Here is a 16,386-nt window from a genome sequence, read left to right on the forward strand (position 1 = left end):
CATACATTTTTGAAAGACACAAATTACCAAAGCTTATGTAGGAAGAAACAGATCAGCTGAAAGACCTTATAGTTTTTCTGTTTGTTTTTAATAAATTGGTAGCTGGAAGTTTTCCATACAAAAAACTCTAGACACAGATGGCTTCACTGGGTGAATTGGTGAATTCTACCAAACATTAAAAGACCAGATCACACCAATTCTATAGAAATTCTTTCAGAAAATTCAGAGGAGGGAATATTTCTCCACTCATCCTATGAAGCTGGTTTGATGTTGATACCAGTATCAGGCAATGACATTATATGAAAGCCATTACCTAATATCTCTCAAAAACATAGATGCCAACATCTTAATCCTTACGCACATCTGCATGGGGTTATCATCTCAATATTCAACAACAGGTTTTCACTATTTTCTATATGCCATTGGCCAAGTTCATCTATAAAAATCTGATGTTCAAGGATTGCACATGGTGCAGTCAATTTTGCTGACAATTTTTCCTAACGTGAAAAGTGGTGTCAGAGAAGCATGTGTCTCCTCCCTTTGTCTACACCACCAAGTCATATTTTACCAGCCCAGAGACATACGTAGATCTTCCTGCTCCCACCTAGCCCTCCTTTTCTAAGCTATTTCCTTAAGATAACAACACTACATGTCTGTGATTTTCCTAATATTAACTTCTTAAAAATCATGTGAGACTTTTCTTTGTATTTCTAGTTAGACATGTCTGTCCATATTCTTCAGGCTCTAATTGTGGGCCAAATTCTGGCCTTCTCAGGTTTAAAAAAGCTTACAGTGGACTCTACAGTATAAATAGGAAAATATTGGAAGATGATGATAATTAAAAAAATACTACTACTAGTAGCCAATACTTAATGTACACTTGTAATATATAGGTTCTGTCCTATGCACTTTATAGCTAATGATTCATTCAGCCCTTATAATGACCTGTAAAGACAGGTATTATTGTTGTCCTTTATTATACCTTACAAATAAAGAAACTGAGGCATGCTTTATATGTGGAGGACCGAGAACTAAAACACTGTACTCTTAACTATCCCACTATACTTGTGATAGGTCATAGAAGAGGTTGTTATATTCTTTGAACATGAGTACCATGCATATAAGAAAACGCTTAATAAACACTTATATGTTAGAAAACGATTATCCTTTATATCTGAATATATGGCATTAATAGAAGCCTTTCTTTGGTGGTTAATATAAATGTTAACTATAATTTTCTTTAACATGCTCAGAAATTTGAAGTTGTAATGGGTTCAAGCTAAAATAATCATCTCCATTTCACAAAGGAGATACCATTGGAATTAAAATCCCTACTTGGAACTTACTAGTCATATGCTATTTGTTATAACTCCCTGGGCCTCAATCTCATCATATATATCAAAGATAATATTGGGGCGCCTGGGTGGCTCAGTCAGTTAAGAGCCTGACTTCAGGTCATGATCTCATGGTTCATGAGTTCCAGCCCCACGTTGGGCTCTGTGCTGACAGCTAAGAGCCTGTACAGCCTGCTTTGGATTCTGTGTCTCCCTCTCTCTCTGCCCCTCCCCCACTTGTGCTCTGTCTCTGTCTCTCTCAAAAATGAATAAACATTAAAAAAACATTTAAAATGAAGATAATACTGTTTCCTCCAAAGTCTTGTAGTGAAGACTATATGTGTAAATTTATGCAAGGTACTTAGAAGATCATATAGTAAGTGCTTAATAAATGTAGACTACTATCAACATTATTAACAAGGACCTAAATAGAAAGGCAGAATAACATGATAGCTAATAATGAGATAGATGTGGGTTGTATCTCAGCTTTACCAGGCATGTTACTAAGTTCTTTTCAACCTTAGTTTCCTTCTGTGAAAAAATCAGATAAAAACACTACACAAGGAGTTGTGGGACTAAATGAAAAAAATGTACAAATGCACTGAGCACAGTGCAAGGTAGTTATTTCTCAATAAATGAAAACTTTTGATAAATGAAAATTGTGAGAGTAGTAGAGGTTGTGAATTTGATGGTGGTACTTAGGATTTAATGTGCCTGGGATTATACAGGACTAGAGGTGAAAACATTTGAGAGAATACTGTGCCTTCAGGCAGACACTTCGAATTGTTACCTCAAGGATAATCCCACATCCACAGCAGCCTTGATCTCTCAGTTTACCTGTCTCTAGTTCATCTTGTAGTGTAAAAAAGGCAATGGAAATACAGTACTCAGACAATATAGCCTTATTATGTGTAGTTACTCTGAAAAGGGGATTCACACAAAGGTAGGATTTGTTATTTTGCTTTTGTCTTTTTTTGATAGACACAAGTTATCCCATTAAATCTAAGCCAATTTAAGTATTGCATATTCCTCAGCCATATTAGGTTAAACATGGTACTTCCTTAACTTTTTGACTGCACACTCTATTATTCTTAGTGGGAATACTTATCATTATTTTAATTGACAATTTAAAATTCTTTAGAACACTATTTCAAAAAACAGTATAGAAAATCCAAATGGGTGATAGGCATAAAAATTAGGGGTCTTTCTCCAAAATATTCAGTGACACAGATGTCTATCTTTAGGACAGAAGATAAATGAATAAACATAATAGAAAAGAGAGGGGACTGTAATGACTTAATTAATAGAATACACTTTATTTAAAAGGTTAAATTGGGAACAATCACCTTTTATGCACACGCTTAGTGCTGGGAAGTGTTTTAAATAATAGTAGCAAATGAGAAAATGAGGTAAAATTACACATACCACCACTATTTTTTTAAATGACAAGTGTTATAATTAATACTCAACTTCCTTTATAACTCACATTACCTTAGAACTACTATAAGGTTATCTCTGGGGGCTGGAGCTTAAGTCTAGTCATTTCACTGCACAATATTTGGATAGCACAGCAATTGGAATGAATATGACAGGTGTGCCATTTCAAATGAAACCTTATTTACAAGAGTTTAAAAAATGGGTGGGCCTGGTGTTGTAAAGGTCTTCCATTCCAGAATGGTGAGGCACCAAAAGCATCAAGTGAGAGAGTGTTGATGGATCTCAAGAGTCAGTTTCTCATTCTGATTCTGAAGATAGATTCTTTTCTTTTGTTTGTTCATTCCTGTTTTAAGTTTCCAGAACCTATTATATTCCCATTTTATCCTTCAGTTTTACCCAAAGGTGGGTACTACTTGCTCTATATTACTTAAAGGATTATTACAGTAATCAAAGCAATATCAGTGAAATGTTGGAAACTTGTGAAGATGAAATTCAGGGAGATTTCTATTGTAACTGTTGTTAAATACTTAGCACTGTGGACCTGCTCTTCTTTTGTCTGAATTTATTTAGATAACGGGATTTCTATACTAAGCTCATGCTTCCTAGCCTTCAACTCAAGATTGATGGACACTGATTTAATTCTTGTAAACTGCTTCATAAGCAGGACACTCTTTGGTTTGGATGTTTGTTAATTCCCTGGTGCATCCCCTGGTTCAGGAAGACTTGCTTGGGAAACACAGCAGCCTGATGGCCCATGTTTCTAGTTATATTTGTTGCAGCCCTCTGAAGCTAATTAGAACTGCTCAACACTTACAGCACCTTTTTACAAACTGTGGATAAACACACAGAGTCTTTTGACTTCATCAGGATCATTGTTAGAACTGAGAGAAATCATAAACCAAAAAAGTATGGGGAGAAAATCTGATTTGTGAAAAAGATGGCACCCCGAGAGCTTATTAGAGGCAACACTGAAGTGCTTATAATACATACATTGGCTTCCCAGTAGGATACATTTATATTAATACAGTGATCACTTAAAATATTTTATTCTTTTGTCAAGTCTTCTCATACACTTCAAATGCATTCTCACTGGGGGAAAACAATCCCCTTGCTTATTGATAGCATTTGATATGCATTCTATAACATAAGTGACCATCAGGGACTGCACTTGCTTAATAAAAATTTGCAGAACAGTGGCAGATCAGGTGAGTTAATGGGCCCCATATGCTCTTCTTACGCTGACAGAAGACAGTATATTGCTAACATTCCCAAATCTCTTCAGATAAAAACTGCCATCAGCTACAGTTACTCTTTTTGAGAATGCCAACACTATGTCATGAATGGGAAGATGCAAATGTGTTCAGATTCCCACTACTTCATATTGAGATACTTTGATGCAAAGCAGCACTCTAAAATATGATTCAGTGCATGTCTTTAAGCACAGAACTGTGTCATTTAATTTTTACTTCCATATCGTTGACATTGTAGAGATTGCAGTTTTGAAGGTGATGTTTGGTGCAATAATAATCTATCTTCTAATAAGGCAATAAATACTTCTCTTTGGATAGTTTGCTAGGAAACTAAATATCAAGTAATTCCTTGATGGTTAATAAACTGGTTTCCAAGACCTGTTCCTTCAGAACTTAAAAAAAAAAATGATGCAGTTGCCAATATTAAGAATCAGTTTTCTTCTCTTTAACAGATCAATTTCCATGCCACTGATTGATTTCCAGAATTTCTGAGAAACACAAACCTATTTCAAGCTGTAAATTAAGTTCTCTTCTTAGTAGCCATGAACTATTGCTGCATTAAGTTATAGTGTTTTTTTATGTCAATGACTATTTGGCATACTGTTTCTTCTTGGGGAGAGTTTTTTTCTGAGTTTTCAGCACTATGAATTCCTAAGTGTTGAAAAATTCTTCCATCTCTTGAAACAAATAAAAAACACAAAACCAAAAACCAAGGCTTTTCCTGTAAAGAGGGTTCAGGAATTAGTACAAGATGATGATGCAAATGTTTATCTCTCCATTTCTCCCAGCAAGTTTCCCCTAGAGCACCATGTTCATCTCTGGATGTGTTGGTGCTCTCACAATACACTCGTTTGAACTCAACAGCTGAAGTGTTCTTCTAATGCTATAGGGTATTCTGAGCCATTGTGCCATAGGATAAAAATGAGGGACCCACTCCCTCATAGTTATCCAGTTATTCATATCTTCACAACTTTTCAGTGATCTCTTTAGAATTCCCTTTCTTTCTCCATAAATCTTAGAAGATCTCAAGTCTAAGCTTAGGAAAAGTCCGACACTTTTCATATGTTCTTATACTCTTGTCTTGATCTCATTAAGAACATTGGAAAAATCAAATCACTCCTTCATAAATTTGCTTATTCATTTGTTTTGAATCCATTCAATAAACACTGTCTTTTTCAAAACAATCAGAGATACTCAATGCAGGGGCCTAGTGAGGAGATGCAAATAAATAATACATTGGTATGATACAATGCAATAACTAGTATAATAAAGGAAGAAGGATAAGCTTTGGGAATACAATAGAAGTTTAGACAGACATGAAGATTCAGAAAAGTAAATAAAGGTTTTAGGCAGCTAAATATTCGAACCAATTGGTCTGTTTGATAACTTTTAGCACTGCGGGCATCTTCTTTAGTGATGGCTAGGGAGTAGCATGGAAAGAGTTGAAGAGCTCGAGCTTTGATGTCAAAGGGACCTGGATTGAGACACTAATTACATGCATCACTATGGACTAATTACTTAGTCTTTTCAAGCTTCCTGAAATCATTTGTAAAATGCAGATAATGCCCCCTACCTCCAGTATGGACACTTAGTGGATGGCAAAAACATAAAATCTAACAGGAGCAGTTGCTCACAAATGGATTCTGATTTTCTTTCACACACCACTGCTTTTGCTAGGTTCTCTGCGCTCCAGCACAGAAGACGCATGTACCTGAACAGGCAGTGCAACTTCATACATCTGTACAATGTACAAATAGCCCATAAAATTCCTTCTGGATTGTAATGAAAATTCATTCATTCTCTTGCTCTGCAAACATGCTTTTAAATTCCATTTAAATGTCACCTTCTCCAAGTCATCTTCTTAGGCCTCCAGGCTGAGCTTAGGGACCAAAATTTATAAATTTCTCAATTATTTGTGTGTGGGTCTGTTGTATTCTAAAGTATGAACACCTTAAGGAAGGCATATGTCTTGTTTTTCCTTGTTAGCTTAGAATCATTTTAGTACCTTTTACTAACTAATGCTTGTTGAGTGAGATGCAGCATATGTAAGAGTAAAGAAAGCAGCAATCTGAATATGCCCCTTTGTCATAGGGCTCTGGACTAATGGTTGGGACATATGTTTAATTGTAGTATACATATGGTTAAAGGAATGTTGAAACACACATATGTATACACCTAGTAAAATTTCTGTGGTATAATTTGCAGACACGTTCCTAGCAAGGAAGGGGGAGGAAAAGGCGACTGGAGTCAAATTCTAGGACTGGTCTAGATAAAACCCAAAACATGATAAAACTGTTTGGAATAAATATAAATTCACTTATATTTTAAGTGGTGAGCTGTAGAATAAAGTATAATTGATACTAGGCATACCTCATTGTCCTTCTCTAATAAATTAGTTATATGTAATTGACCACTGGGGTTTCAGTGCTTCTGTATTTAGTTTTTGGTTTCCTGGCACTGCTCCTCACATGGTAGTGACACTTGAAAGAGTAGTTCATTCTGTTTATAGGAAATATTACATTTCCAAAAAATAAAAAATAAAAAAAGCTGCAAACAGAGTAAACAGAGGTCTATTACATGATAGTTTCAGAAGCAAACAAAACAAAACAAAAAATCAACCCCACTAGCATTTAAAGTTGCTTTCACTAAATATTTCACTAAACATTTTTAGGATATAGTTGAATTACTTGGAAAGAGTTGATCCTTTTGGGATTTGCTTTTAAGATCAGCACTCCATCTACTCTAGGCTGATAATGCTATACTACAGAGGCAATGCCCTTATGAATACCCTATCCAAGGTCCTGTGGATTTTAAGATTGTTTTTTAATCCTGTTGGTGGTAACAGGTACCATTCTTGGTCCTATATGAACACTGGGTACTGTTTCCTAGATATCTGAGGGATGTATTTTCCCAGCCTTGGTAGTTTCCTTATCTGAGGGCATTGATCAGTACACTGTGTAGAAGCTCTCAGTATACCTGGAGCTCACCCTCTGTGCAGATCTCTTCTCTGGTACTCAGCACACTCTAACCACTTGGCTTTCTCTGGACTCTAAGTTCCATCTTCTCAACACATGTATTAAAAAATAAGATATGAATCTTATAACAAGCTCCATGGTATAGTATTGTTTAATTTCTCTGGAATGAGTAGCAAAATAGTTCTGATATTTATTTAAAAAAATGGAAACATCTTTGTCTTTTTTTGAAACCAGTTCCCTAAATCACAGAAACAATGGCCCTAGGGCAACTTGATACTGTCATCTAAAATACAAGATAACACTGAAGTGAGAATGTGATCAACGACTGACAGCAATATTCTTTGGAAGTCTCTCATTACTCTTACTTTTCTCCCACAAAGGGATATCTTATAGTCAATGCTGAAAATAGGAATTAAAAAATTTTTGGTTCATATATCATGGAAAAGAGAATGCAGCTGTGGACTGAAAGGAAACCAGGTCTAAAATCAGGACTATTCCCCTGTCCAGCACACATGCTATCATCATGAGCAACTGTCACAAGTCTTCCTTGAAGAGTCCTCACAACTGGACCCCAGGCTTTTTCCATTCCATAGCTGAACTTTGGCAACTGCCTCAAATTTGGTCTTGTCCTACCTCCGTCTCCCCACTTCTACTATACTTATTTGTCATATGAGATTGACCTGTTCTAAGTATCACCTTCATCATTCTTCTATCCTACGTCAAAGCTTTTACTAAATTCAGGGACCTAGAAAGTAATTTAGTTTCCTTAGCCCTGTATTCAAGGTTTGAACTCTTTACTTTTCTCTTTATATTTTCCTTTATGCATCTTTTACTAAAGTCATATACAATGATTCCTACTTTCTCCCCATCTGTCTTTATCCCTGCTGGAAATGAATCACATGTGTAAACACGCTTACTTCTCCTGGGCCTAGCTTCCCACTATTACCTCCTCTTTGTAGAATATTTTCTCCATCTCTGTCTCTCGCAAAAGATACTTTAGCTTCTTCTCCAAGCAAATGTACCACTTTCTACTCTGTATCATGTTGATTGTGGGCAACTTCAGTGAAGGGAAAGATAGTATTTTCTTCAACTTTGTATAATAAACCATTACAGATCAAAGACCAGTACACACAAGATCAGTTGTATGGAGTCTCTTTTTTAAAAGTCTATAACAGGGAAAAGATTACATGTGTGAGTTCCCTTTTAATAAAGTCCTCTGTGAATTCTTGGGATCTACCAGGGACAGATTATTTCTACTATTCAGACTATGAAAACTCTCATATTTCTTACACCCTTGATAGATATTTCTATCATCAGCAATAAATCGGCACTGATTAAATCACAGGGAAATAAGGGGGCAGACTATGCTATGAGTCACATAATAAACAAGGATTATATATTACTAACCAGCAAAACATCACACCTATAATTTCACTATTTATAAATGTACATTTCTACAAAGTGATTCCATCCTTAACAGGGATAAGGAGGAAAGAACCAAAACTTATTGCCAACTTACATGTATCAGAAATCATGCTAAGAATTTTAATACGTTATCTCATTAATCCTTAAAAATTCTCTGTGAGTTGGGCATTATTATCTCCACCTTACAGAGGAGGGGACTGAGGCAGAGTAGGATTATGTCATAAAGTTAGCAAGTGGGGCAGCTGGAATCTGAAGATTTCCTGATTTCAAAGCATAAATTCCTTCTATTATGTGAGTCTTAGAGGTAAGATTTTGCTAATGGTTTTACCATCAAGGAATATATATTTCACTAGTTAACACACCTGCTAAAGTAGAATTTCATAACAAACTACACGAAAGAGCACCTGCCTGATGTCTCTTAAAAATGATTGTCGATACTCTCAGAAGACAGGTTAGTCCTAAGTTGTTTTGAGCCTCATACACCTGGAAATTGTTACCAAGGAGAAGTATAGACTATTGTTCAGATGATGTCAGAGCAGTGGGAAGGGTAAAAAATGAAGACAAATCTACGTGACATCCTAGAGAATTTATTGCTTGAACACAGAAATGAAGCAACAGAAAGAAGCACAGGATCCAGTGTGTGGTCCTGTGATTGAGGGATGCCATAACTAAAGAGAAGATAGAAGAAAAATGGTGTAGAATCAAGCCAAGTCTTGAAATAGGAGTAGCAGCATGGCGTGCCCTGGGATTCACATCTCCCTTTTTTACCTCTCACTCCTCAACCCCGGCTGTTTAATGCAACTTAAGACAGGAGTTAACTTTTTTGGCAGCTTAAGTGGGCTACTGTCAACTAAGATCCTGAAGTGCTTTTTCTATTAACTGCTGTTAAGCTAGGTCTTTGTCCAACAAAGATCTAGGGGGAGATGATAGTGTCCCAGGCATCAGGCTAGGCACTGGGACTGTGGAAGTGAACAAGACAGTCTAAGCCTGGAACCAGAAGCGTTTCTATTACACAACTAATCACAAAAAGAGAGAGGTATTAACACATTTTCCCAATCGAAGCTACCTTCAGCTTTCACCTTCACAGATCTAATAACCCCCTAACTGATCTTTGAGATTCTGCACTTACTCCCTATAATCTATTTTCCACAAAGAAGGTAGGGAATACTTTAAAGATAATAAAACAAAAATCTTATGATGATAGTCCCACACACAAAATCTCTAAGTAGCTTCCAGTCACATTTAGAAGGAAATCTAAAAACTTATGATAGCCTTGAAGCCCTGCCTTCGCTGGTATCTCAGTGGCCTTCCCAACCTCATTCTGCGCAGCTCTCCCTTTGCTTAGCCTACTTCACCCATTCTGGCCTCTCTGAAGTTCCCGAAACATGTTGAGCAAGCAAGTCCTTCTTCAGAGCTCTGGGACATGCTCCTCTCCCTGACCATCATGTCATCCTACCAGATAGCCATACAGCTCACTGTTCTCCTTCATGCACATCTCCATATTCATCACATCATCAGAGAGGTCCTTCTGTCTACCTTACCTAAGGTAGGGCTTCCAACTCCAGCTCTTTGTTGCTACTTCCTCATTTTGCTTCAGTTTTAGACAAGGACTCATCACTGCCTGACATCTTTTCCACTAGAACATAAGCTCTATGTGAACACAGGCTTTGTTTTATTCATCATTTTGTCCCCAGGGTCTAGAACAGTGCCTGGTACATGGTAGGCACTCACTAAATATTTGTTGAATTAAAGGAGGATGATTAGGGAACCTCAAAAGTAAGTAATGAAGAAATTAACCCTCATTTATGGATTGGGTCCTCCTGAGGGCTTTAGGTTGAGACCTGAAGATGTACAGGGAAATGTGAAGATGATGCTTGGAAAGAGGAAACATGAAAGCTCCCAAACAGGTTCTACACATAGAACCCAAAGGTCTTCCATAGAGCTGGAACACTCAGTATGAGAGGGAGTTGGGTGGGAGATCAGAAGTAGAAAGAAAGGAGTCAGTCGTGAAGGAACCCAAAACCACGTTAATGAGTTTTATCTTTAACCTCAAGGCAATTGGGATGCTGTTAAGGGCTTTTTAGCAAGGAAGTGACATGATTGGATTTGTGTTTTAAAAAGATCACCCAGACTGTACCATGGAAAATGAGCTGGATGAGAGTAAGGCAGATGTGATTTTTTTTTTTTGAACCCAAGTACAGGAATTTACATTTATCCCTATTAAATTTAATCTTCTGAATTGCAGCTCGTCAGTTCTCCCTGTTGAGATCTTTCTGAATCCTGATTCTGTCATCCAATGCATTAGCAAACTGCCGAGCTGTGTGTCACCTACACGTTTGACAAGTAAGGCTGCTATATCCAAGGCATGTGCAGGACTTATGTTACTGAACACCATCTCTACTCTCTTCATGGCACTTCTGCACAGGCTTGTGGGAAGGTCAGCTGGGCAGAAACATACACCCCATCACTCAACATTGTTTCTTCTTGTAAAGTTAACTGGTCAGGCCAGAACTAAACTAGAACCCTCAAAATCTAATAACCCGAGCTATTCAGGATTTATATGTGCCTGTTTCCTAGAGCTTATGGACTTTATGCTAAGACAGCAACCCATTTCACTCCTGCGTGTATTAATTTTGGCACCTGGTTTCTGGCTGAGGATTGTATAGCTGCTTCTGTTCTTGGCTAAAAATAAGTGCTATCAAAAGATTTCTCTCCTGGCATGAATTGAAGTATATAATACTGTCTATATTTCTGCCCAGAATTGACTATCATCTGTTTAATATGCAAACTGTGCAAAACCAGGGCTGCTAGTATGTAATGGGCTTTGAAAAGGTGTCATCCAGATTCATTGTTTATTAGAGGATATTAACTTTGGAGGTTTATGCGCTGTCGCTCCAAGTCAGAGAACACAACCATTCACTTAAATGGGATGCACAAGGGCTGCACACACTCTAGTGAGCTGATCTGGTATTTTACACCCATCTATTAGATGAGCTCATTGAAATCAGGCTCTTTTTTGCGGAACAGATGATTACACATACATATTAAATATCCACTATCTTTTGGGAAGCTGTTGAGGTATATTAGGAATCTTGAATGAGGTTGAGCTAATAGAAAACATTAACAGGAAAACTAGAAAGTGGAGAGACCCAGAGTCCAAAGTGACTTCACAGGCAGCAGTTTTTTAAACTCCTTTCCTCAGACCGGGGGTTTCTTTGGAAGCCTCAGATCCTGCTGATGAAGGAAGAGGGGAAAGGAAAAGTAATGGGCTGTATCTGCGGTGCATCAACCCGACCTCCCACCTTTTTCCTCATCCACCTACCCCAATTCTTATATTCAATAAACTGGCTTGCTGTAAAAATTTAAGAGATTTGGAAACATGGATTTAAAATTATTTGGGTATAAATTACTCATTTAATAGATATTGACTAATTTTTTAGCAATCCTTGTGAATACTTAGAAATTCTTGAGAATTGGAAAAAAAAATCCCAAATAACTGTTTTCAAATGTAATGATTTTTTTTTATGAATTGTAAAAGTAACAATTAGTAAAGTTGGGATAGGGTTACATTTCAAGGGTTATTCAAACACTTACTAACTTCAAATTTTTGGCTTTATTTTCATATCTCAGAGCCAATAAATTTTTTCATGTCTTGGATACTTTGGTAGGTTCTGGTAAATCTCATAGGCTCTAGGCCCTGTGCCTGCCTATAGCAACTAGCAGGGGAAAAAAATCCTTTCCTGCTTCATCCAGAAAAATTGTTTCAATAACTCAGGATGTGAAAATATAAACTTAAAACTACTGCTTTCGGTCATTAAGAAGAAAGAAAATAACTTTTTGTTGTTCTTGCCTCTGGGCATCTCCTTCCAATACGTTGTGGCTTCACTAAATTCTCCAGTTTGAAATGGCATCGTCATTGTCCCAAACACCTTTGACCCCTTGCCCTCTGCTCCAACCTAAATATAATTAGTCAAGCTTGAGTTTGACCAGGGGTAGGGAACCAGATCATTGCTCTCTCACTGCTTTTCTATGGATTATACATTTCTATCAAAACAGGGTTGGAATAATAATCTCTAAAGATGAAGACCTATAACTCTTAATCTCAGGGCTGTAAACTTGAGCCCCACACTGGGTGTAGAGATTACTTTAACAAAAAAAAAAAGACGAAGATCTAAGAGAACTCAGAAATTTTGCCCAACTCATAGAAGACTCTCCATTTCTACTTGCAGCTACCAGAAGCTCCCCACCTTACAGGGGAGCAATGGCAGACATTATTGGCTGGCTGACCCAGTGTCACCAACAACTTCATTCCCCTACCCAATGAAACAAAAGTGGACGTTTGCTGAGCAGCAGTCTTTATATAACATCGGAGCTCCTGATATAAAGGGAAAAACGTTGGCATGTACTATTACCCTCTGCCCTTCCCCCTCTTTTTTGCTTTTTGCCTGGAACATGGATATGATTGTTGAAGACACAGCACTGGGCAATGACATAACAGATATAAGGGCAAGAGCCAGAAAGTCAAGAATGGCAGAGGGTTCAAAAAAGAAAGGCCCACAGGTCTTTGATAGCTCCACTGAGTCACTGCACTGGCCCTATTCAGATTTCATGTTATATGTGGCCAATAACTCCTATTTATTATACCACTGTTGGTATTCTATTGCAGTGGAATGTGCTCCTGTTTAAATACCATTTCAACTGGCAAAGAGTAACTTTCTGTATTGATCTGAAATTTGTTAACATGCGTGTCATTCTTTCCATAGATAATATTATCCTGTCTTCTAGGTGATAGTCCTCAATGATAAGAAATCAGCCAATAAACCCTACATCCCTTTTCCTTTTCAGAGTTAAGTATCGTCATCTCTTTCTACCATGGACAGAATTACTTGCTTTTTAATTCTACTTTAAAAATATTTTACTGCTGCCAATTGATTTTATTCTAATTGTAAAAGTAATACATATTTCTGTTAGAAGATTTAAAAAGTACAGGAATGTATAAATAAGATAAAAATTATCCTTAAAACTACCTCTAAAGAAAAAAAAATGTTAACATTTTGCTGAATTTTCTTCCTTCATTTATATATCTATATATTTCCTTTACATCATTCAGATATGTATATCTATACATACACATATATACTAACACATCTGTATACTCTCTCAACTGATGCTTAACCATTAACATATTTCATGTCATTAAATGTTCTCAAGATTTTTATTGGTTGCATAATAGTCTATTATATCTATTAGATCAATAGCCTATAATTTCACAAACTCTCTAATTGCTGGGAAATTAAGTTCACTATAGTGAAAAATCCTTAAACTTAAATCATGATTAAATCTTAAAAGATTAGGTATGAGGGGCGCCTGGGTGGCTTAGTCGGTTAAGCGTCCGACTTTCACTTAGGTCATGATCTCGCGGTTCGTGGGTTCGAGCCCCGCGTCGGGCTCTGTGCTGACTGCCAGCTCAGAGCCTGGAGCCTGTTTCAGTCTGTGACTCCCTCTCTCTCGGACCCTCCCCTGCTCACGCTGTCTCTCTCCCTCCCTCCTAGAAATAAATAAAAACATTAAAAAAGATTAAAAAAAAAGATTAGGTATGAATCTTTCTTTTCCTTCCTTCTTTCCTTCCTTCCTTCGTTTTTGTAGCATAATTCTTCAAAATGGAATTACTGGATAAAAGATAAAAATAGTGCTAATATTCCTTATGGTGGTACCTTATACAATTACTACACGGTCTTGCAGTAAAGTAGCATAAATTTAAATATCCAACAAGCATGTACTGTGATACTGAGACATGTATATTTCAGCATCTGCCAATGTTTGCCAATATCTCAATTTTCTTATTTACTTTTGAGGTTGAATATATTTCATACACATTAGCCAACTGAATTTCATTTTTGTGAACAGTCTGAGCATATATTTTTCCAATTTTTTACTGGAATATTTTCCAGTAACTATTTAGAGCTCTTCATATATTAAAAATATTAATTCTTTGTCAAGTATTTTATAATTATTCCTCTGCTCTCACGAACAACAAAGAACATGTGGGTAATAGGGAGTGATAACTAAAGTGGTGGCTCTTAATCCTATTTCAAGAACGTGGGGTTTCTAAATTAATTAACACTTCATGATGTGGATTTAAAGAGGAACAATGTAATCCAAAGTGAACTCTTAGGATCATTTCTTATTTTTACCTATGTTTTCCACAGCTAATGTGTTCTCCAACTTAAGAAAAAAAATATTTTCTTTTCACTCAAATAGACTTCCTTAAGTACTTTTCTTATATACCAGCACTGTATCTTCACAATGAAACTTCTAAAACATGCTTAGAAAAGTACATGGTGCGGGCACCTGGGTGGCACAGTCGGTTGACTTCAGCTCCGGTCATGATCTCACAGTTTGTGGGTTCAATCCCCACGTCGGGCTCTGTGCTAACAGCTCAGAGCCTGGAGCCTGTTTCAGATTCTGTGTCTCCCTCTCCTTCTGCCCCTCCCATGCTCATGCTCTTTCTCTCAATAAAAAATAAAACCGTTTCAAAAAAAAAGTACATGGTAATGATATATTGAACACCTATTTAAGAGTATCACCTTCTTTCACAGATATTCCAAATCCATTAATGATGAAGCATGTTATCAGGTTTTCCAGGGGGGCAGATGATTCCACTGAGCTGACTTTAGAAATGCTTGCTCTTAATGACCTTGTGACCTAATTTTCAATATAACAACATCTCTAAAACATGTCTTGGTCATGACTAAGTACTGTAAGTACTTTTTATAAAGGAATATGATTTATATATTCAAGGAGTTAGTTACTTTAGCCCATTTAAGAGTTAACTTATACATCTATCAATATCAAGTAGTCATGTTTGGACACTGTACAAATCAGATTACATGAATATAGGGCTTTTGAAAGTTCCTCATTTGTCTCAGCAGACTAGGTTACAGTAGATTGCACTTGTATTGATAAATTCTTTGATTAAACCTTAATATAAAAATTGCTTTGTGGATAAAAATGTGCATAAATTATGAAGCTGTCATGGAGTAGTCTGTACTACATATTTAAACTATGTCGAATATTTTCCATTTATGTTGAGTTGTGTTCTTTGATTCAGGGTTTTTTAGTATCACTTTGGGATATTTGCCATGACGACTAATACTGTGTGACCCAAGGTGAGCAAAATCCCTGAATGTTCAGCTTCCACAATATTTGTCACAACTCACATGCAATCAAATTGCTGTATGGTAATGTAATTCAATTTCATGTTGCTGCAGGTAAAAGCAAGCAGTTCAAGCATGTTTTGAATATAATTCCCATGGCACTAGATTTATGCACATACTATACTTCTTCCTCTGCAAACAGATGTATGGAAAATGAAATTGGGATTAATAAATAAGCACCCAGATTTGTTACAAAAATATCTTCAACTTTTTCTAATTCTATTAAAAAATGACAAAAGTTTTTATAACTTAGAGTTAGATAATATAAGTAAAATATATACACTTTTTTGAGATAAAAAACAACAAAAGGAAGATAAAAAGGAACACAAGGGGAAAAGAATGTCAGTGATAGAAGACTAAAAAGGGCCGCAAACAATCTGATCTAATTAACCCTCTCCGGCAGTGCAAGTGAAATCACATGATCTAAATCAATTATGTCAAGTGATTGACTAATTTATTCACAGATTCTTCCAATTAGGAAATAAAGCACATAGTCCTTTTCTTCAAGTTTTAAGTAACTACTTTCACTCTTTTCTATGTAATGAAATTAAAGCCCTTGGCCTTCAATATTTCCTGAGTTTGACTCTTTCCTTAAACCTGTTCATTTTTATGAACCTTCTCTAAACACTTTCAAATGTGCAAAACTAGTTTAAGTACCAAGTGAGTGTGAGTGTAGGGTGCTGCTATAGCGTAGGCACCCTCCTAAAACATCTTTACCCCCATTCTGTTTTGCTACCCAAACCATTTG

The 16,386-nt window shown here is 36.6% G+C and overlaps 1 protein-coding gene across 4 annotated transcripts in view; it reads right to left on the minus strand.

Moving 5' to 3' along the window:
- Positions 1–16,386, minus strand: part of PARD3B (par-3 family cell polarity regulator beta) — a 997,354-nt gene that overhangs the window by 347,650 nt on the left and 633,318 nt on the right. The window lies entirely within an intron of this gene.

Source organism: Crocuta crocuta, unplaced genomic scaffold, assembly GCF_008692635.1.
Source record: "Crocuta crocuta isolate KB4526 unplaced genomic scaffold, BGI_CrCroc_1.0 scaffold478, whole genome shotgun sequence".
NCBI classification, from domain to species: Eukaryota; Metazoa; Chordata; class Mammalia; order Carnivora; family Hyaenidae; genus Crocuta; species Crocuta crocuta.